At 46.0% G+C, this 21488-nt stretch overlaps 2 long non-coding RNA genes across 4 annotated transcripts in view; one reads left to right on the top strand and one right to left on the bottom strand.

Annotated features, from left to right (window-relative positions):
* The window catches only part of LOC110129994 (uncharacterized), a 146167-nt gene that overhangs the window by 53681 nt on the left and 70998 nt on the right, over nt 1–21488 (top strand). For all 3 annotated transcript variants that reach the window (XR_011489497.1, XR_002311683.2, XR_011489496.1), the window contains exon 3: nt 4930–5029. This is a non-coding gene — a long non-coding RNA (uncharacterized lncRNA). The remainder of the gene's footprint in view (nt 1–4929; nt 5030–21488) is intronic.
* Nucleotides 807–14513, bottom strand: LOC110129990 (uncharacterized). Its single transcript, XR_002311678.2, has 3 exons — nt 14426–14513; nt 11257–11393; nt 807–1151 (listed from the first exon to the last, which is right to left on the bottom strand). It is a non-coding gene; the product is annotated as an uncharacterized lncRNA (long non-coding RNA).

Genomic DNA, 21488 nt, shown 5'->3' with positions numbered 1-21488 from the left:
ATTCTTTTTTTTTCCTGAAATACTTGCTGATTGTTTTCTTTCATATGTATCTCACATAATTCAGTGTTGGTATTTTTCTAAAATGATAGTTCCTCTCACTTTGCAGAAGTTTCCAGGAGCTCAGATTCCTTTCTCTTATAGATCAGGTAGGTGACCCTTTAAGCTGCCTCTCCTCTGGAGATAGGGGGTCACATTCTGAACTGCTTTGAAAGCAAGAAACTTCCAGAGACCTAGAAAAAGGATTTGACCTCATGGTCTAAATGGTTAATGGGAGTTCTTTGCAGGTGAGGTAATGTTTTGGTTAAGGTGAAAGGAACTGGACTCTATTATCCTAACTAACTTGCTATAGAGGTTTTAACCAAACCGAACTTCCTGTCAGCTAAAGAGGAACCCTGATGACAGCCAGAGATACTGATCTGGCCTTCAAGGAGGCATTTTCTGACCTTCCTAGGGATTTCTCCCCTCCCCAGGATTCACAAGGACTTTCCCTTGTCTCTCTAGCTCTCGCTGTGGGTTTTCCTATCACTAATTGTGCTCACAGGAGGGTAATGATTTCTGAAGTCCATTCTTTCAAACCCCTGCTTTCAGATCAGCATCTGGGAGGGCCGATAAACAAGTCAGTTATTATCGACGTCACAGGGAACTCCAAACCACAGGTGAACTGTGCAGAGCTTGAAACCCAAGACAGAGACAGAGTGATTAAAACTGTAAGCAGGGCTAGCTCCTGCTAGTGACAATCTCCAGCAGCAAATGAGGAATAAGAAGAGATGATGAAAGTTCCTCCTTGAGCCACATAACTAGGGGAATAAAAGGACTTGTTTTCTACCAGTTAATGAACAATGATCCCTGCAGGGGTGGGAGGTATAAGCCTCACTCTGCTTATCAGTAAATTCCAGGAAGCCTTACCTCATGCTGGGGGTGTCCTGTCCCGTCCTGGTTCAGCCAGACAGACTGTGAAACACTTTTTATTTTTTTGATTAATCAAAACTTTTGCATTTTCTATTGGAGAATGGTTGATTTACTAAAACACCTTCTGTGGCAGGCTGAGTAGCCCTTCTTACCAGACAATTATCACATGCTCAAAGGGATTTGCTGGGTTTCTCATGTAATTCTATCCATCATCTCAAGTTTCTAGATGTTTCCCGAGGCTCCTGTGAATTCAAGGCAGGTGGGGAAAAGTAGTAGATTAGAAGAAATCCACCCTTCTCTCCAAGGAGAATCCCCTGGCAACATTGAGCCTCGCATGCCATTGTCTGGGGTCAGTGATGACCACGGCAGTTCAACGTTGGGAGGGATGAATCTCAGAGCCCGAAGTGGCCCCAGACACAAATGTGTGTTCCCAGACTTCCCTGCCTGCCTCCCTTCCGCTCCTGACACTACGAATTCATTTATTCCTCAAATATGCTTGGTCAACGGTCACTGCGGAGATGAAAATCATCATTCTTGACTTCAGGGCCAGTTCTCAAGGAATTAAGCAGCTACTTACTTACACACTACTTATACAGGATTCCCTGGTGGCTTAGATGGTAAAGCATCTACCTGCAACGCGGGAGACCTGGGTTCGATTCTTGGGTTGGAAAGATTCCCTGAAGAAGGAAATTGCAGCCCACTCTAGTACTCTTGCCTAGAAAATTCCATGGGTGGAGGAGTCTGGTGGGCTACAGTCCATGGGGTTGCAAAGAGTCGGACAGACTGAGTGAATTCACTTTTTTTTTTAAACACACTGTCAGAGGGCTGGGCTGGGGTGGGGGTGGGGGTGGAGGGAAGGGTCCCTGTGGGCAAGGTCATGACCAGCCAACTTTGGTCTCTGTGTTTATCCTCGTACCTGGCACATTGACCTCTGTAAATAAGTGTGAATTAAATAAGGAATGAATTGGAGCTCCAAGATAGGGTGCTGTTTTCCAGGGTGCTTATCTCCTGGCGTGGTTCCCCTTATTCAGGACCAAAGGTGCTAAAATCTGCTTAGTGTGCACCAGGATGTTGACAGACTAAGCTGCGTGGCCGTCAGCAATTTTATGGATGGACCAAGGGATGGAGTCTAGGAAAATGTGGGTGGAAAAAATGTTGTTGCTGTTTAGTCACTAAGTCATGTTGGAGTCTTTTGTGACCTCACGGATGGTAGCCCACCAGGCTCCTCTGTCCATGGAATTTTCTAGGCAAGAATACAGGAGTGAGTTGCCATTTCCTTCTTTTGGGCTTCCCTGGTGGCTTAAATGGTAAAGAGTCTGCCTGCAGCGTAAGAGACCCAGGTTCAATCCCTGTGTCAAGAAAATCCCCTGGAGAAGGAAATGGCAACCCACTCCAGTATTCTTGCCTGGAAAATTCCATGGACAGAGGAGCCTGGCAGGCTACAGTCCATGGGGTCATAAAGAGTTGGACACGACTGAATGACTTAACTTTCTCTAGGGGATCTTCCTGACCCAGGGATCAAACCCAACTCTCCTGCATTGGCATATGGGTTCTTTACCACTGAGCCACCAGGTGAGCCCAGAAAAAATATAGATAGACATAAATTTCCCTTGATTATATGTTTCCATTAATTCTTGCAGTTGTCAATCTATATTTGGGATCTGAAATACTGAGTTTCTTTTGATATCAGAAGTAAATATCCAAATCTCCTTTGTACTGCCGTATCCATAGCTGATCTCATTAAAACTGTAAGAAGAAAATTACCACCTGACTAGTAATCTCAGTTGACTCGATTATTTTTTTTTCATTTATTTTTATTAGTTGGAGGCTAATTACTTTATAATATTATAGTGGTTTTTGCCATACATTGACATGAATCAGCCATGGATTTACATGTGTTCCCCATCCTGATCCCCCCTCCCACCTCCCTCCCCATCCCATCCCTCTGGGTCTTCCCAGTGCACCAGCCCTGAGCACTTGTCTCATGCATCCAACCTGAGCTGGCGATCTGTTTCACACTTGATAGTATACTTGTTTCAATGTTATTTTCTCAGAACATCCCACCCTCGCCTTCTCCCACAGAGTCCAAAAGTCTGTTCTCTATGACTCAATTATTTTGATTCAATCAAAATGGATTTTTTTTTAGCATGATACCAAAAACACCCCCCCAAAGTCTGCAACTAATAAAAAGTTGGAAATAACAGCTCTGATTATTGAACCACCTCTCCCACCCCTAGTGCACACGTAACACACACACCCTGGTCCTATGTTCAATTTTAAAATAAAATAGGTTGATACATTCAATTTTATGTAACTTTATTCAGCTCTGGATTGCTGGCTTGTTTGGTTGCTACTAGTGTGATAAATACAGATCTTCATCAAACAGGCTAATAAGGATCTCTTTCCAGGATCAAAGGGTGTCTTTATTTCTGTTTTTTTTTTTTTTTTTCCTCTAACATGGTGGTGTTTATTTTTGTACACATTATCCTTTTTGTTTGTTATCTAAGATGCCATAAAAATGTTGCTGTCAAAACTTGGTCACCGAGTCAAGCCCATTTGGCCTCAAGTTTCTCTGGGGAAGTCCGTTCTGAAGGGCCAGGCACCCTTTTCTGGGCTCAGCTGGTCTGGCTGGGGTGAGCTTCACCTCCCCACCACCTGGTCCCTGTGGGGCATTTGCCAGTCCCATCTCTCCTGTTATCAAGGGCTCTCTGGCCAGAGGGAGCTCTTTTGGTTTCATCTCCAGGCACCTACGCTAACCTCAGGAATGTTTGGCAGTAGGAAAAAAAAATAAGAAAGGTCAGTTTCACTTGAGGACGGGTGATCTCAGCGGACTTTTCCCACCAATGACTTGGCCATGACTCAGCTTTCACTTTTCTTGTGACTGCCATCTTTGATAACATCCACATTCCACATCAGCCAAATAGTGAGTTTTAGTGAATCTTGACATCAACAAGGATGTACCCAACCTCCAAGCCCTCCTCTCTCTGTCTCTTGTATTTTCCCTTCAAAGAGTAAAACAGGCAAGAAGATCCAAAGTTATCTGCTTCCTGGGTCCCAGTTTGACCTACATGGTGCTTTTAAGGGGAAGAATATGAGAGAACATTTAAAAAAATCGGAAGATTTTATTTACACACCTAGATTCCCATCTTCTGCTGGAGGTGATGGAAACCTGGCCAGGTAAGAGTCACTTTTCTCTGATACCACAACTGGCCAGAGATGAGTATCACTGCCTTTTTCTAGAGGAACCACTCTCCTCATTTTTCCACAGTCTCTAGCATTCCCTACAGTTTCCCCCCACGGAGGGGGAAAACACTGAGGTCAAGTGCTTCCCGCCCATCATTATTGTACTTCCTGCCCATCATTATTGTACTTCCTGCCCATCATTATTGTACTTCCTTGTCTATTTTTCTTACTCTTAGCCTCCATTTCTCTCTATGTGACTTTTTTGGACCGTGGAGGCATTTGGATTTACACTCTCTACTCCACATAGTATTTTATTCCTGACATCTTAACTTTGGGGGTTTTGGTAATAATCCAATCAGACTGCTAATAGTGCATTATTAGTAGCATATTATGATAGTGTAATGTTACATTCACTTCCCTTACCCCATCATCATCATGTGGGATTCTTTCTGTCTTTCTAGCAGCAAGGTGGTGTTGCTTCTCACCTGACAGAAGCTTGTGTTCACAGATGTCATTCTGTCAAGGTCTGACAAGGGACAGACATTTTGTCATTCTGTCAAGGCCAGCTCTAAAAGGGACATTTTATCATCTATCCTTTATAGATGGGAGACTCAAGGGGGCTAAGAGAGCTTACCCAAGACCACAAGTTTGGTCAGTGGTGGAGCCCAGAGGCAGTCCAAGTCTCCTGACCTTCCAATTTATAGCACCCCTTTCCTGGTCTTGCAAAAAAATTTTTTTTCTTTTTTAAAGAGGTTTAAAAAAAATTTTTTTTAATGTGGACCATTTTCTAAATTTTCATTGAATTTGTCACAGTATTGTTTCCATTTTATGTTTCAGCTTTTTGGCCATGAGGCACATGGGATCCAAGCTCCCACACCAGGGTTTGAACCCACATCCCCTGCAGTGGAAGGCAAAGTCTTAATCACTGGACTACCAGGTAAGTCCTGTCTCTCAAGGTTTTTATTTTTTATTTTTTTTGGTTTCTTTTTTTCTCTCAAGGTTTTTAAAAGGATTTTTCTAGAATAGGATATATACATATATGGATGAGTTTCAAATATTAAAAAAAAAAACATTTTGCAAAAGTCATTTACATTAAAGAAGAAAATTGATTTGTGTGCTCCCCTCCTCCCCAAGTGTGACTTGATTCATTTCAAGACAATGGTTTTGAGCAGAATCACAGACATAGGGTAGCTTCATCAGTGCTTACACATATCTTTCTGAAAACTGAATCCATACCCATCAAGTATCCTACAGAAGAGAACAGGTCATCCATCTGAACTCTCTTTTTGCCCTCTGTCTCAATTTTTCTAGGAGAAATAATGCTCTTGTGAGGGTCCTTTTTTGCCCTGAAAATATTGGAATTCATTCAGTCTTTTCTAATTGAGCTCTCAGCATCTGAAAGTATTTCCACCTCAGGGATCAACCCCTTACTTTGTCTGACTGTCTCCTTTAAGGGAGCTGAGAGCCCAGTGGGTAGCCTTTCCCTTCTCCGGGGTATCTTCCCATCCCAGGGATCAAATGTAGGTCTCTTGCATTGCTGTTGGATTCTTTACCAGCTGAGCCACAAGCTTATCATCCCTAAAAGTTCAGATTGCATAAGGAATGATCATAAAACAATTTGAAGTCATAGGGAAGACTGAGCTGTACATCGTTTACACATACTAGATCTAGACTAAATGTGAAGATGTTCACTAGTGGTGACTGATTACAATGGCAGAGAATTAGACAAAAATAGTATTTCTGTTAAAAGAAAAAATGGTCTGTTGACTTTTGTTCACCATTGAAATTATTCTCAGAGTTGTCACTTAGGACAAAAAATTCTAAAAGGGAAATATAAGTGATAGAACTGGCTGCTGCCACTGACTTCTAAAGATGAGTGGACATGAAATGAAATGGCCTGGGACAGTAGCCAGGGGCTGCTTGTCAGTTGTTCTTCAACCCTCTCAGCACTAACCCCTCCATCTGCCCTGTGACCCACTTCATTGTGTGTTTTATCTCACTTCTTATCTCCATGTCATTCATTCTCTATCTTTCTCTCTGTTGTTTCCCCTACTTTTGGGCCTAACTGAAGTAAGAAACAGTGAATGGCTTTGCTCACCCATCCCCCAGGTAGGAAGGTAGCCTAGTGGCCAAGTTGACAGTGAACTGCAACGACTCTCACAGATTAAGTATATCTGGCTCCAGAGTGGACCTGGGGCAAGTTACCCAATACACACGCATTTTAATGAACTCTAACTGAATGCAATCAGCCCTCCTCTAAGGCTCCCAGTTATTGTCTGCTTCTTCCCCATGCATGGCATTCTTCAATGACCTTTGTCTTACTTTGCTAGCACTAGTTCAGAAATCTTACTTTTGACCTCTTGACGAGCTGGCCCAGGACTCTTACCAGCCCCATCCCTGTCTGTCCCCTCCAGGCCTCAGGTCCACGTGACTTTGCTGCATTTGTTCTCCAGGCACTTACTCTGACTGAGTGCTGTCCATGTGGCCCTCCCTGTCAGCCTGGCTGGAGCCTGACTCCTCAAGGAGCCTGTCCTGCTTTGTTTCCATCTTCTGGAATCTAGTGCCTGACCCAGAGGAAGGCACAAAGGATGAAAAAATGGGTGAATCAGGGAACCAGTGAAGTATATGCGTGTCATGTGCCTTAAACCAGCAGTAACGCACCTTTAGAAAGTGTTGGAGGCAAGACACTTCCAAAACTGCTGAAAGGCTATGCAAAATCCTATTCTGATGACCGCGTGGCAGTTTGCTGGGTTAGCCATAGGTTTTATTTATTTATTTTTTTGTAGGCTAATTACTTTACATCATTACAGTAGTTTTTGTCATACATTGAAATGAATTAGCCATGGATTTACATGTATTCCCCATCCCGGTCCCCCCTCCCACCTCCCTCTCCACCCGATCCCTCTGGGTCTTCCCAGTGCACCAGGCCCGAGCACTTGTCTCATGCACCCAACCTGGGCTGGTGATCTGTTAGCCATAGGTTTTAAAAGGTGTTGCGAGGGTATAGAATTTTAATAGAGAGCTTAGTGGCATCTCTCTAGCCTTCTTCATCTCTAGGCAGCAGAATCCATTGTTGTAATTTAAATTTTCCTGTGTTTCGTGAGAGGCGACCTGTGTCCAGGTGGACTTTCCATGAAGCTGAAGAGGCTTCCGGCCTCATGTGAGCTCACGGGCATGTGTGTTGTGAACGTTTCCAGGAGTGCGATATGCCATTTTAAGAGCCACTTGAGATGCCATTTGAGAAGGTTTCAATCAAATTAGAAATCCCAGACTTCTGAATTTGAAGAGTACCTTTATTTAAAGGTTGGTCTTCCCAGGTGGCGCTAGTGGTAAAGACCCTGCCTACCAATGCAGCAAATGCAAGAGACATGGGTTTTAATCCCTGGGTTGGGAAGATCCCTTGGGGGCACAGTAACCCCATCCAGTGTTCTTGCGTGGAGAATCCCATGGGCAGAGGAGCCAGGTGGGCTACAGTCTACAGGGCCACAAAGATTCAGATACAACTGAGCACATCACAACACATTATTTAAAGGATATCTTTAAACTTATTTACAAAAAAACTGAGAGGGAAAATTCAGACAACAATCAACAGCATATGAACTAAGAACAATCAGTAACAAGCAGTAACGTTGGCAGAAATCATTCTCAAGTTGAGAAGTAAGATGTATAAAAATTTTTCGGGTCAGACTGAAAGCCATCATTCACTAAAAGGAAGAGGTAAGTTTCTAATTGAAGCAATGAGTATTGTGTACAATTAATTATTCTGTAAGAAAACATAGAATGCCCTGAAGTTTTTACAGACTATAGGTTAAAGATGTTGATAGAGGTTCTCCAGAATTTGACGAGAAATGTAAATTATTTACCTGACATTATCAATTAGGAGTTATGAAGCTGAAAAGAACTTTTCTAAGCTAAGGCTGATTAAAAAACAATAACAGCAACAACTACTTTTGATGACTCTTTCTAGAGAGAAGACAAGATTGTCTTCCTACCATCTCCAGAAAATTATATTGTAAAATTATTGCCATGGAGAGGCAATTAGAGAAGAGATAAGTAAAAAAAGAATCTGATAGAGTGATGTTAGAGTCATCAGGTCATTAATGAGTCAAACAAAATGAATTCTTCTGGAATTTGTGAAGTTTGTGGTGATCCTCAGCTTTGTAACGTTTATAATCTGTTTTGATTTCTCTTTCCCAGTTGTTGCTCTCTCACTCAGTCATGTCCGACTCTTTTCGACCCCATGGACTGCAGCATACCAGGCTCCTCTGTCCTTCACTACCTCCCAGAGCTTGCTCAAACTTATGTCCATTGAATCGATGATGCCATCCAACTATCTCAACCTCTGTCATCCCCTTCTCCTCCTGCCCTCAGTGTTCCCCAACATCAGGGTCTTTTCCAATGAGTTGGTTCTTTACATCAGATAGTCAAAGTATTGAAGCATCAGTTTCAGTATCAGTCCTTCCAATGAATATTCAGGACTGATTTCCTTTAGGATTGACTGGTTTGATCTCCTTGTAGTCCAGGGGACTCTCAAGAGTCTTCTCCAGCACCGCAATTTGAAAGCATCAGTTCTTCATCTCTCAGCTTTCTTTATGGTCCAACTCTCACATTCACTCCTGACTTCTGGAAAAACCATAACTTTGACTAGATAGACCTTTGTCAGCAAAGTAGGCTGACAAGGGTGAGTCTTCCCTGGTGGCTCAGGCAGTAAGAAATCTGCCTGCAATGTGGGAGACTCGGGTTCCATCCCTGGTTCAGGAAGATACCCTGGAGAAGGGCGTGGCAACCCACTCCTGTAGTCTCCCCTGGAGAGTCCCACGGACGGAGGAGGCTGGGGGGCTACAGTCCAGGGAGTCTCACAGAGTCAGTCGAAGATGACTGAGAGACTAAATACTTCGACTTGACGGAAGGGTGGAAGCAGGTCCTGTGTTTGCTGGGGTGTGAGAGCAGGGCTGGCGGGCGCAGGTCCAAGGGGTGTAGAGAGATGGGGTGAGTAGCGGAGTAGAACAAGGTGGCTGAAGCCCACGACGAGGACGTGGTTTCCGAGATTAGCATCCTGCAAGGCACCAGGGAGCCGGGGCTTGCCCAGTCCCCAAGGGTCAGCATGAGGCTGCGCGGATGCGCAGGTGTGAGCTGCGGCGGTTCACCGCGGTCCTCACCTCTCAACGCGCTGGGGCCACCAGGAAGGGCGGCCCGTGGCAGAGACAGACGCCGAGGGACCACCCAGGAGAGGCTGGCAGTAGTAAGCTCCCCCGGCACTCCGCCCCGCCCCGAGGGAGAGTGGTTGGTGCCCGCGCGTTGATATGAAGACGTTCCACTCTGGGGGGTGGGCAGACGCAGGGCGTGGGGTGCGGTGGGCACCGGGAACACGTGTGTGTCTGTCTAGGTTTGTCACAGCTTTTCTTCCAAGGAACTAGTGTCTTTTAATTTCATGGCTACAGTCACTATCTGCAGTGATTTTGGAGCCCAAGAAAATAAAATCTGTCACTTTCTCCCTATCTATTTGCCATGAAGTGATCCTGACTTTTATGTTTGCAGCTGTATTCTTGTCCACAACATGGAACTTGTAAACTTTCAGTAGAACCCTTTCTATTAATTTAGGGATCTGTGCATTGTACCACTGTCATAAGCTCAAGTGTATTCAACAAGCCCAACAAGCCCCTGGAGCCTTCCAGGAGGTTTCTTATTAGTGCTTTCGAAAGGCAGGGCTATTAGGTGTCTCCTGGTGGCTCCGTGGTAAAGAATCTGCTTGTAGTGCAGGAGACACAGGAGATGTGGGTTTGACCTGTGAGTCAGGAAGAGCCTTGGAGGAGGGCACGGCAACCCACTCCAGTATTCTTGCCTGGAGAATCCCATGGACAGAGGAGCCTGGCGGGCTACAGTCCACGGTTGCAAAGAGTCACATGATTGAAATGTCTGAGCACACAGTAAGCATGGGGGGCAAGGGGGCACTCTGAGTCCTTTCTAAAAACACTTTTGATGGGAAGTCCCTTCTTTGCTTATTTTCCCTGATTCCTATCTTCTATTGTTCATAACAAAACAGAAGCAGAAACAAAGTCTTAAAAGACTAAACGATCACATTGCTACAGAGGCCTTTGGACCTAGTCAGCAGTTAACTTCTGAGTACTTAAAGGGCAGGGCGTGGATTTCTGCTAGTTTAGAATAATTAGTAACCCATCTCCACAAATATTTTTCTCCTGGATTTCTTAGCAGTGGATGAATGGGCTCCAGCCTCTGATTCAGCTTTTACTGATAACTTGAGCTTAGTAGACGATAACTACGCAAGGACAAACAGCAAAGTGGGGACCATCCTCTACGGTGTGGGGACAGGCGTGATTCAGTGACCACATATCTTGGAAGTGGACGTTGTTAGGAGAGCTTTATAGCCTCAGAGCCTTCAACTTTGGCCCAAATGGCCATCGTGGGATAATTTCCTCATAATAATGAGATGAATTCTCTTTGGCAAAAGCAGGAAAAAAAGAGGGAGAAAAGCAGCAACCGATAGAGGGATCTCTCTTCTCCTTTAGTATTCAAAGTCCTGTGAGGCACGTTCTTCAGGGAATGTGTGCTCCGCGAGGAGAAGTCAGGGATATGGCCAAGCACAGCTCGTTAGTGACGGGGGCGTGAGTCAAGTCATTTCAAACAACGGTTTAAAAACTCATCTCTTGTAGATATTCTATGGCATCTTAGGCTTCCTGTCAACCCAACTGGTCCCTCAGATCATTTGATGCGTTGCAGTCTCAGTTTAAGAATTGCTCCCATATTTGCAGAATGATATCATTTACCCTCACATCTAGAGATCAAACAGGAGTTCCACAGTGACTTACGAAAACCAGAGCTGAAGGTAGATTACTCCAGATCCAGTCTGCCTTTCTCTCCACTTGTCTTAAAATCTATGTGGTCCAGAAAGCCAGTCTCCTAAGGAATGTGAGGTCATGCCCTCTGATGGTATAGTCTGAGTCCAGTACCAAAGAATCCGGCCAGAGCACAGGGACTGTAATTTTTTTTGGTTCAGATTGGTAATTAGTTAGTCTTTGAGAGTCAGTCTGATTTAAAATTGTAGTCTGATGTACCTTCATACAGGAGTGTGCATATTAACCTTTCACACGTTTAGAAATGATTTCTACATGGTTATAATAGCTTTGTAATTACGCTTTCCTTTACCTGGTTCTCTGGTCATTTCTTGGTTCATTGTTGACTTTGTCCATAAGAGGAATGTTTTTACAGAGAGTGGAGCCTGGAGTCGCTTCCACCATTGCAGTCATTTCTCCCGCCTGCCTTTTTGTCAACGACACATAAAACTGCAGAAGAAAAATTATGTTTCAATATATAGCTTTCATTATGCTTTTGATGTTTCTAATATTCCTTCCTAAATGCCGTAATTCCACACATGCCGCTTGTCACCTGGCCTATGTAAACACGGACTCGTTTGGACGTTATTGCACAATTCTATCAAAATGCCAAGCAGAGAAAAAATGGCATCCAATATTCACCCTGGGATATGAGCAAGGAACTTCGGTTTGATGTAGAAGCATTAATAATTTGATCACAGATGGGCATTTTTCAGCAGTGCATACAGATTGCCAGGAAAAGATCATTCTTCCCTTGTGGACGTGTTTACATCACACATCTTCCACTAGCTGGGGAAATCTTGCACAGACAGTGCTGGGTCCACAGTTTCTCAATGGAGGGAGAAAGAAACAACCCCATGTGAATGTGAGCCTGGGCATCTCTCAGGACCTCAAATAAGTTGTTTCAAATCCAGAACAATGTTACCCCGACCAGCTCAAAAGACAGGAGGATCACCCTGGGCATTTCTCTGAATCACTTTCTCTCCCAACTCAGTTCTAGGGTCATCTGTGAACATTGTGGTATGTATGAGTTTGACACTGAATGCATGTGTTAAAGATGAACTCTGACTTTGATTTGATGCTTTTGAACTATGGTAATGGAGAAGACACTTGAGAGTCCCTTGGACTGCAAGGAGATCAAACCAGTCAATTCTAAAGGAAATCAGTCCTGAACATTCATTGGAAGGACTGATGCTGAACTTCCATTACTTTGGCCACCTGATGCGAAAATCTGACTCACTGGAAAAGACCCTGATGCTAGGAAAGGTTGAGGGCAGGAGGAGAAGAGGGTGATAGAGGATGAGATGGTTGGATGGCATCACTGACTCAACAGACATGAAACTGAGCAAACTCTGGGAGATAGTGGAGGACAGAAGAGCCTGGCTTGCTGCAGTTCATTGGGTCACAAAGAGTTAGACCTGACTGAGTGACTGATCAACAATAACAGTCTGACCATGAAGACTAATCCTTTGTCATTGGGGAGCGTTTGCCCCCCCCATCTGACTTCTAATTTTAGAACCACATAGCCCACTCCCCGTGTCCCCAATCTTTGCCTCTGTCTGTTCTTCAGGAGTTAGTCAGGGTGGATGGCTGGGAGCAGGGATTACAGGTGGTGTTACAGATTCTTGGTCTCTTCTCTCTGGGCCAGAAATAGGAACTCTTAGAAATTTTAGGAGATAAGATACAGCGATCAGTCACATGACTCTGTCTCTGAGCACGCACATTCTTCTTTCCTTGCGTGAGTGGCCTCAATTAGATGGTACCTTTATGACCTTCTGCGCCTCTCCTGATGGCTCACACACTGCCTTCTGATCAGGGAGCTGAAAATGACAATCTGAGCGGGCTTCTCTGGTGCAACCGCCAATCACAGAGGTGCCAAGGAGATGCAGGTGGGGGTCTGCAGGGGGCCTGAGGGGACCATGCACCTGCCTGGTGGGATTGTTACAGGACTGGCTCCTGGGTTCTTTAGTCCAGGGAGACAGGGCTGTGATTGAAGAAATGCTGCTGGAATTGAGGGGTCTGCTCTGAACCTTCTTCACCTGGAAAAGCCTTTTTTGTGCAGGAGAAGGGGATGAAGTCATTCTCTCCCAGTCCTCCTCCCAAGCCTTCTCCTCAAGGTCAAGCTTACCGGCCCCAAGGCCCAGGGTCCACAGAAGATGGGGGAAAGGAGGGGGTTTTTTATCTTCATTTCTGTGTTCTCTGTGCAGCAGTGAACCAGCTCTTGGGCATCAGTGGGGTCGGGATCCCCCAGGATGACGCCACCGTCCCAGACAGCACTCCTTGGACACTCATTTGCAGTCATAGGACTCACTTCATTTCAATTGTCCATGATGATGTCTGTTTCCCATGCCAGGCAGGGAAGACTGCACACTGAAGGGTCTCATTTTATTTCCTTTTGTATCTCCAGCCCCAGCCTGCTGCCTGCTTGTTAGTACCCAGGGGACACATGTTCTTTAAAAAAATTGGGAACATCTTAAAATACAATTTTACTGACGGAATGAACACAGATGTACTCTGGATGAAATCCTCGCAGTACAAGTTCAAGAAAAAACAGGATTTGTTAAGTGTAAACACTGGCAAAGAAGACAGACACCCTGGTGTTTCCAGAGAAAGTGACAAAACATCGAGTAACCGAGGGGCTAGGTTTGCTGGGGCCGGGCAGATGGAGGAGACGGCCTGCCCTCCAGTGTGTGGAAGCTGCTTTTGACCACATTTCCCTCCATGGAGAGCGATAGGGAAGAAGGAAGAAGAATTCAAAGCAGTCCAGGAGAGACTGACAATGGTTTGTGCTGGAGATGGGGGCAGGTGGGGGTAGCCAGATCCTGCAAGGCTGGGAGTGTGACGGTGTTGTAACTCACCATTTACTCAGCACTGAGTTCTGGGTTTCTTTATTCATTGATAACAGATGAAGGAGTGATCATCCATGATCAATACATGTTGTTGTTATTCAGTTGCTAACTTGTGTATGACTGTCTGTGACCCCATGGACTATAGCATGCCAGGCTTTTCTGTCCTTCACTATGTCCCAGAGTTTGCTCAGATTCATGTCCACTGAGTCGGTGATGCCATCCAACCATCTCATCCTCTGTTGTTCCCTTCTCCTCCCACCTTCAATCTTTTCCAGCATCAGAGTATTTTCCAATGAGTCAGATCTTCACATCAGGTGACCAAAGTATTGGAATTTCAGCTTCAGCATCAGCCTTTCCAATGAATATTCAGAGTTGATTTCCTTTAGAATTGACTGGTTTGATCTCCTTGCAGTCCAAGGAACTCTCAAGTGTCTTGTCCAGCACCTCAATTTGAAAGCAAGAGTTCTTTGGCTCTCAGCTTCCTACATCTATACAGGACTACTGGAAAAACCAAAGCTTTGACTATATCGACCTTTGTCAGCAAAGTGATGTCTTTGCTTTTTAATACCCTGTCACTGTATAGGCTATCAGTTATTGAGCCCTTATGTGCTTGAAGGGCTTTGAAGGCATCACCTCAGTTCAGCTGGTCCTCGTGGTACCCACTCCAGTGGGCGCTGTTATTATGAGCCCGTTTTGAGGAACAGTGAGGTTAATCACCAGCCCAAGGTTGCTAGGATATTGTTGTGGTTATTCTACAGGTTCTGAAATGGCAAGGTGACAGAATGGCAGTGAAGAAGGACACAGACACTCGCCACAAATCATGTGATAGAATCGGTTTTTCATCTACCTGTCTATCCAGGTGAGGCGGAGAGATGTGTTCACTCAAAGTGACTCACTCCTTACCTATCACATCAGTGACTTAAGTATTATATGGAATTTCCTTATAATCAAAAATTTTCACCTGAGTATCTGCTGCTAACCCACATCTAACCTTCTCTCTTGTCCAAGATCAAGGGTCTACTAGCTCATTTGATTCAATTTTCTCATTTGTTATATCAAGAAATTAATGGCTTGTCCCTCTGCTACTGCTGCTGCTAAGTCACTTCAGTCATGTCCGACTCTTAGCGACCCCATGGACTGCAGCCCACCAGGCTCCTCCATTCACGGGATTTTCCATGAAAGAGTACTGGAGTGGGTTGCCATTGCCTTCTCTGTGTGACGAATGACGAATAATGTTGCATATAAAGTGGAGAGCTGTGTCTTTCCCAATCTAACTACTCAGTAATTGTGAGCTAGTATTATTATTAACAAATAAGAAAGTGCATTTTTTACCATTAGCATGTTCTTAGGTGCTTATCCTAAATGTATTATTTTTTTTTTAAGTTACCAAATAGTTTCTTCACCTCTTTGTATTGCATGAACAAGTCACAAATAAGGCCTACTTGCTTTCCATATAAGATTGAGACCCTCCTCAGAAACTAATACGACCATAGTATAAGCATCTCCCTTCAAAAGGTTTTAGGCTGTTGGAAAGCTCTTTCGGTAAGCTCTGTTGGAAATACTTAGAAGTCACAAAATTATTGCCATTCCCTTCTCCAGGGGATCTTCCTGACCCAGGGATCAAATCCAGGTCTCCTGAATGGCAGGCAGACTTTTTTACCCATCTGAGCCACTAGGGAAGCCCTTATGGAAATGACAATGTCCCACAGGATGGCCAATATGGCTAAAACTGAACATTCACGTCTGTGAACTCACCAGGGTGCAACGGAGCAGTCCAGGAGTCCAAGGAGATTCGGGTGGAGAAATGTCTCTTTGGTCCGCTTCCAGTGGGCAGAACCATGATGAACTCCGAGCCCTTGGTCCGCAGTGCAAGGCGCTGTCCTGTCCCAGGAGGAGGCAGAGGCCCAGGGAGGCCCAGCTGCTCGCTCAGGACCTCAGGCTTGGGTGTCAAGCTGGGACTTGAGACCTTTGCAGCCAATGCCCCACCCGACCCCTGCCGTGCCCCTCTGTGGGCTCAGGCTGTGTGCGTGAGTGGTGGATTCGGTGTGTGTGCATGAGTGTGTGTGTGTGAGTGGGGCATCTCTGTGTAGGTCCCATAGCAAATGCCCTGACTTGCATGGTTCTTCAGTGACAGACACTTTGTTAAGAAGATACATTGCCTCTGTCCTTCACTTGACAGGTTTCAGCCTTTTTTGGGGAAATAGTACAGTTAGAAAGAGAGCCCAAGAATATGCCAAAATTATGTAAACCATGAAAAGGTATTTCCAAGAATTTGAGGAGACCCTCCCTTCTCTTTTGGTAAACAGTGGTCTTTGGGAGAGACTCTTGAGAACTGGCAGGTACTCGGATAGCTGAGAGAACAGCTCAGGGCCACCTCCAGCTCCGTTGCAGCCTGGTGAGTTCACGGACGTGAATGTTCAGTTTTAGCCATATTGGCCATCCTGTGGGACATTGTCATTTCCATAAGGGCTTCCCTAGTGGCTCAGATGGGTGAAAAAGTCTGCTTGCCATTCAGGAGACCTGGATTTGATCCCTGGGTCAGGAAGATCCCCTGGAGAACGGAATGGCAACCTCTTTTGATATTCTTGCCTGGAGAATCCCCTGGACAGAGGAGCCAGGCAGGCTACAGTCCATGGGGTCTCAAAGAGATGGGCATGACAAAGCAGCTAACACCATACATAAATTTGCCTTCATCTTCCACGAGACATGATCCTGGAAATCTGGCTTTTTGTGGCTCCTTTCTCTCTTCCCAGCCAGGCTTTTCAGAAACCTCCCTGCCCCATTCCAAACAGGAAGTTTGGGCAGCAGTGGTACAAATGGCCCCGTATTATGTGGGATGTCACCCATTGTTGTCGGGACAAAGACATCCTGAAATTAGGACAAAGGCTTCAATCCACCAGGGTCCGGACCCTTCAATAGCCCCACATTGTATCTGGAGAGTGATTGAGTGAACTGGGTCATTCCGAGAATATACCTAAGCTTCTGAAACTCTGCTATTATCAGGCTGCCAGAGCGGAGCTCCACACAGCATAGGCAAACAGTACTGGGAGTAACTGGGGGCTATCTGCTCTGCATACATGCAAAGCAGGGACTTTCTGAATAGACGTGCTTCCTGGCAACTGGATAAGTGAATGGGAAAGAGTGTTAGGGGAATGATCCATAACTCAGTCCTATGAGGAAAAGCAAAATGTTTATTCATTGAAAGTGTTATTGAAGTTTCTCTTTTGAAATGCTGAGCATACCTCACACGGTTCTCAAACTCTGAAGAGTGCATGTATTTTCTATTTTGTTAGAAGCAAATACTGTGTTAGAACAAACTAACCAGCTTTACCCGAAGCTGGGTGACGCTCCTGTTCAGCTACAAGTGATTTTCACTGATGGCTTCTCTTGTCAAAGAATTTCTGGGTGTGGGATTAAGTACCATGAACCGTGTTTATCAAGTGGAGCCTGACCCTGCTCAGACAGGACTGCATGTGGCAACATTTTTCTCTGTCTTCATAGCAAAATTTCTAAAACATTTTCAAAAATGTTATCTGAGACTGTGGCTTGTTGTTGAAGTTGTATCCAACTCTTTGCGACCCCAGGGACTGTAGCCCACCAGGCCCCTCTGTCCATGTGGCAGGGACACTGGAATTGGTTGCCATTTTCTCTTTCAGGGAATCTTCCCAACCCAGGGATCAAATCCACATCTCTTACATCTCCTGCATTGGCGGGCAGGCTCTTCACCACTGGCACCACCTGGGAAGCCCTTGAGATTGTGGATACAATAGGATTAAAGAGATGGCTATTCATTGTTTTTCCTTTTCCCTCTGTTGATTAGACAGTTCACCCTCCACCCCAGCTCTGTTCCACATGTAACCGTGTCCTCCTCCTTTAGTCCACCGTCCTCCCTTGGCATCTGTGTCACATCCATGGAGACACATGTGAGTGACTTGTCAGGGTGACTGTGCCTTAATGGACGAGATATTCAAGTAAATCCATAAATCCACATCGAACCCCCCTTTTCTAAACACATTTTTGAATGCGTTTATTTCCCTTTGAATCCCCTCTTCTTTAATCACCCCCAACAAGCATGGGACAAAGATGGAACAGGTCTTATTTTTTTAAATTTTACTTTATTTGTTGATCACCCACCCACAACAGTCAGATTCTTTTACCAGGAAATGAGACCTAAGGTGTTCACAGCCTGAGCCATTTGGGAATTGGTGCCTGTCGATCCTGTGACCCTCTCTGTATCCTGAGATGTGGGGAAGGGGTCCCGCCTGTAGGTCAGTCCTGCAGCCTTGACCCCTCTCTGCCGTGAGGCCCCAGGACATCTCAGGGTTGAGCTGAGAACCCCACCCCCAGGCCGTCTGTGCGAAGGTGAGGCTGGGCGTCTGGGATGAGATAGAAAATGTGCGGCAGACTAGAAGCTCTTCTTACAGCAGCCGGTAGAGCATCTCAAGCCTGGTGTCGCCTTCATGTTTCTTAGTCACGTCATCCCCGACCTTTGAAAACACCTAACTTTGCAGATTCGACTGTAAGTTATAATTTTCCCCTAAAATGCAAAAAAAATAACTAAAAATGTTAACTGACCTCTTCACTTCAGTAATGCTCTTACTGAAAAGGAATAAAGCAATTGATAAAGGCATTAAAATGTGATTCAGCCAGAGTGCTTGCCTAAACCACCCATAAATCCCTTCACTGGTGTCTGTGTGTCCACAAGGCTGGGCCGCCAAGCCCCATCTTGCAGCCACCGGCAGACTCAACAGCCTGGGTGCAACTTCTCCTAAACCTCCCTGTTCTCACTAAGCCAGCTGGCATTTTGATTTTACAACATAAGAATGCAATTGTTTTATAATCAATTCAACCCTCCAACATGTCCAGTGGCTTTGATGGACCCAGACTGCACCAGGGACTAAGAATGGGGCCCAGCAGGCCATCACACCTCCATGGGCACTGCTCTCCCAGGATTCCAGGGAATAGTACCCTCTGGAGGTGTTCAGTGGTCCTGCACTTCTAAGAGCTTACATTCTTGGGGGACTGATATAGACACTGCTATAGACTGTCTGTGTCCCCCAAAATTCATATGCTGACTCTTAACCCCCAAAGTGATGGTGTCAAGAGGTGGGGCCTTCGGGAGTTGATGACGCTATGAGGGTAGAGGCCCCAGGATGGATCAGTGACCTTATAAAGGAGAGCACACCCCTTCCTCAGCCCTTCCTCCAGGTGAGGACACAGTGAGAAGACACCGTCTGTGAACCAGGAAGAGCCCTCACTGTACACAGAGGCAGATGTCACCTTGATCTTAGACTTTTACCTTCCAGAGCCATGTGAAATCTGTGTCTGTTGTTTGTGAGGCCCACTCTGTTCTATTTGTCACAGCAGCTAGAGTGGACTGGGACAGAAACAAATGGGTGAGGGAGCCGCAGAATTCAGGTGAGAGTTTCTGAGAAAGTAAACAGAGGGTTTTGGAGGGTGACCAGGTTCCAATAGTTTGAAAAGTTAAGATTTCTCCAAAGAGGTGATATCATACATGAGAGCAATGAGGAGGACCCAGGCAAGGAAGGTCTGGAAGACAGCACTGCATGTGGACTGTGGGAGCAACAGCCCCAGAGCCGGGGGCAGAGGGTGGGTGCCTGGTGTGGAAGAAACGGGGAAGAAAGTCAGGATGGGCTGAGGAAGGTGCAGACGGCAGTGGGTGGGGGATTCCTGCCCCTTTATCTTCAGAGGGTCAGGAAGCCACCTGGGCTGAGGGCAGGGGAGGGTGAAGAGGCTGATGCTGTGGGACCACAGGGATGCTGTGGGAACAGGTTCTGGGAGCTGGAGGGGAAGCAGGGAGGCAGTGTGAGCACCTGGGGCTGGTCCAAGCAGGAGCTCATGAGGCCTGGGAGGCGGGGGCAGTGAGGGTCCATCAGGATGAACTCGCTGATGGAGTCGCTGGGTGTGGGGAGAAGGGGGTCCTGCCTAGTTCTTTCAGGTGCCAGGAATGCAGGCGCCGCTTCCAACCCTTCCTCTCTGTGGAGTCCCCTCCATGTCAGGATAAGTCCCCTCATCTTGTGGCTAAGATGGCCAAGGCTCTGGTGGGTTAAGTTGACAAGCCCAAATTCACAGTCTGGCAAGTGCAGAGGTAGGAATAACCCAGTTCTTTCTGAAAGTGAAACTCCAGCCCTTCCCACTTTGTGTTTCTTCTCTTCTCTGTTGTCAGCTCAGTTCCAAGAATTCATGCTGGCCCTTAGCTTTCCCTTTCACTTCCCGGGATGCCCCAGAAGGTGCTGAGGAAGTGTGGACAAAAGGACCACGTGGGTCCCTTTGGAGCGTGGATGCTGGGCTGGCTTCATCTGTCACAGCATGTTTCCCACACTCTGATTTCCAGTCTGGACGAGGAGCACACATTTGGGCAACAGTCAAGGGCCAAAGGGCTGCACCCGGCCCTGGGGTGGAGTGTGAGGAGCTGAGGGCACGCACACTGTCCTCGTGGGGGCCCTGAAACCCCACTGTCTGCCACGGGGATGATGAGGGGTGGGGGCCCATCCTGCTCGGAGATCGCGCTGAGCTTTGCTCTTGAATCCGCCTACACTGAATGAAAAATACAGCGTCTTCCCCCAGTTACAACGTTTATACTGAATTATGGAATCTTTGTGCAGACTATATGTCCATGCCTACACTTATTTCCGCTGGAGTTTCCGTCACTCACCATTTAACCACCCAAATCCAAGGTTGAAAGGGAACTGCTTCTCCAGCTGTCAGCTCCCAGAGGTTTAGAAGACTCAACTAAAGAGGGCACTGTTTTAGAGACGGTCCCTGCTTTCTGATCATGCCCTGCCAACAAGCCTTCTTCACTTGGCCCCTGCTCTGTAGATACGGGACACGTACACCTTGAAACCATCCTGGCTGCAAACTCCAGACTTTCCTTCAGTCTTAAAACCAGAAGACCTCTCTCCCTGTGCATAAGTATAAACACTCAAAAGGTCACATCATCAGTCCCAGGCCAACTGCTCCATCCCTGTAATTATGATACTGAAGTGCTTGGGAGCTGTGCTGGGGATACAGCTGTCCTGCGTGTGCTAAGGCACTCAGTCCTGTCTGACTCTTTGCAAACCTGTGGACTGTAACCCACCAGCCTCCTCTTTCCATGGGATTTTCCAGGCAAGAATACTCGAGTGGTTGCCATTTCCTCTTCCAGGGGGTATCTTCGTGACCCAGGGATTGAAACTGTGTCTCCTGCATTACAAGCAGATTCTTTACCACTGAGCCACCTTGGAAGCCAGATAATACAGAAATAAAATACATCCCAGGTCTCAAGGAATTAGCTGGTAGAACCAGTCAGGTGAGGCCAATGATGCCCCTTTAAGGAACATAGGGAGAAATAATGGCAAAATCCTTTTTTTCCCCTAAATTAATTTGTCTGTGCCAGGTCTCAGTTGCAGCATTCAGGATCTTTAGTTGTGGCATGCGAACTCTTAGTCGCCGCATATGGGATATAGTTTCCTAACCAGGAATCGAACCTAGGCCCTCTGCATTGGGAGATCAGAGTCTTAGCCACTGGGCCACCAAGAAGTCCCAATAATTGCAAATTCTGAGAAAAGACTTAGAGTCTCACCCTCTAGTCTCTGTGAGGACTGTTGCCCGCTAGAAATTTGTTTTGTTTCTGGCCTCTGGGGCCCAGATAACACTTCCTGGGTCTTTCACGTCTTCCTGGGGAGAGTAAATCGGG

The sequence above is a fragment of the Odocoileus virginianus genome, chromosome 9 (genome assembly GCF_023699985.2).
Source record: "Odocoileus virginianus isolate 20LAN1187 ecotype Illinois chromosome 9, Ovbor_1.2, whole genome shotgun sequence".
In the NCBI taxonomy this organism is placed as follows: Eukaryota; Metazoa; Chordata; class Mammalia; order Artiodactyla; family Cervidae; genus Odocoileus; species Odocoileus virginianus.
This window is presented reverse-complemented; position numbering and strand designations above follow the sequence as displayed.